The following is a 1928-nucleotide window of genomic DNA, read 5'->3' as shown; positions in this document are numbered from 1 at the left end:
GAGGTAGATAGTCTTGGTACAGTACATTGGTCAGCAGCACTCTTAGGGACTAGGACCTTTTCTGTCATTCTGTTCCAGTATTCTTAGCATATGGCCCGTTTGGCCTAAAGATGGCTTGTACTTCTCTAAATATTATATCTGAATTGTGGTCCCTGACCCCCAAAAGAAGGCAGCAACAGGCTTATGCTTACATCTCATTGACCAAATGATATTAAATGCCGAGTTAGGTGTTGAGTTCCTTATCCATCTCTACCATTCCAAAAACTATTTGTACAGATATCTTCAATACAAATATTTTATCAAATTTTATAATAACATTGTGCCCAGAAGATACTAAGTATTGGCCTTCAACCAAGGAGAGGATTATTTGAAGGTATATCACACATATTTACTTCTGTTTCATTTCTGAAAGTAGTGACTAAGAGTCAGCTGGATGTTGACCTGAAGAAACATGCCTTATGTACACTTTTTATCTATTTCTGTAAATATTGGAACAGATAGCAAATATCTTCTGGCCAGGGGGTCTACTGAGTCAGGGCTATTTCTCAGAAAGCCAGGGTGAAGACAGCTACAGAGAAGAAGACAGTGGAGCAGTAGTATTGAGTGGTAGATAATTTGGAGGCTAATGGGAAAATGGAAATTATTGGTCTGTTCCTCTTTTATGTGACAAGTCTATATTTATCATTTTCTACTAATAATGTCCCAAGGGTAAAAGAAACATTATTGAAGTACAATCATAGCTCACCAACCAGTGGACACTTTCCTAATCTGGCCTTCTCCAGTAGATATTTATTTATACTAACACATGGATGTATGATTTCTATCTCTATTACCTGCCTCTGCTACCACCTCTGCTTCCATGTGCCAGGTCACGTGCCTTTAATTCTTTTCTAATCTTATATTAGCTAAGACTTAACAATCTCACTAGAAGTGAAATTGTTTTACCACCCCGGACCCCTTTCTTCACTGCAACTATGCATATAACTATGATGAGAACTAGTGTTTGTATAGTGCACATGCACATGTCGTTACATTGGATCCTCAAGACAACCCAGTAAGGAGGGTGCAGGTAAAAGAATCAGGATTCAGATATTAAATAACTTGCTTCAGCTTACTTGGTAGGGTGATGGTACAACCAGAACTTGAATCCAAGTTTCTTTATGCTAATTCCCATGCTTTTTTCTACCATCCCATGTTGCTTCTGTTTTCCACTTTTAACCCCATGAAATTGAAGTTTCTTACACCAATGCAATAAATGGACATCTGCTCCAGGTATACTTTTCTTTCACCAAATTTGATACATCTAATTTAATAAACATGCATATGGTATATTAGATGGTGAGTTACTCAAGAGCAGGGATTATGCCTGAGAAATCTTATGACATCTGCCATTTGGGAGCTAAAATGTCATAGCTGATTAAAATGAGAGAGATGGAGAGCTTGTAGGGAAAGTGAACTGCTGGTTCTCCAGTGACTTTCTTCTTTATTTTACACCCTCATAGCATGGGAAGCATGAATCCTCATGGGTTGAAGAGTTGTTGAAGTTGCACAGAGCTCGGATCACGGATGTTGAACATATCACTGGACTCAGCTTCTATCAAGAAAGAAAAGAGCCAATTTCAGACATTTTAAAATTGAAAACACACTTGCCAACCTTTAACCAAGAAGACTGATAATTTTTTTATTCCAAAACACACTATAAATCTTTTTGAAAGAACCTTCTATTTTATACAGTCCTCTTATTCATACTATTGCATTGTTTGGAAAGTGTCACCCAGAGTTAGAACTGGGGATCCTCTGTGACATGTGACCATCTCAGGGAAACTGGTGGCCTCAGCAGAGCAATAGGAAAGTGTTCCTGTTGAATATCGCACATTGTTCAAATGTGTAAGAATTGTTCAAATTCAGGAATAAAGACAGACCAAACC

General features: G+C 38.0%; 1 protein-coding gene across 2 annotated transcripts in view; it reads left to right on the top strand.

The window, feature by feature from the left end:
- The window catches only part of ENPP1 (ectonucleotide pyrophosphatase/phosphodiesterase 1), a 64019-nt gene that overhangs the window by 55017 nt on the left and 7074 nt on the right, over positions 1 to 1928 (top strand). The window lies entirely within an intron of this gene.

This window comes from Pteropus vampyrus, unplaced genomic scaffold (genome assembly GCF_000151845.1).
Source record: "Pteropus vampyrus isolate Shadow unplaced genomic scaffold, Pvam_2.0 Scaffold43, whole genome shotgun sequence".
Taxonomy (NCBI): domain Eukaryota; kingdom Metazoa; phylum Chordata; class Mammalia; order Chiroptera; family Pteropodidae; genus Pteropus; species Pteropus vampyrus.
The sequence above is the reverse complement of the archived record's forward strand: the minus strand, read 5'-3'. Positions and strand labels throughout refer to the sequence as shown.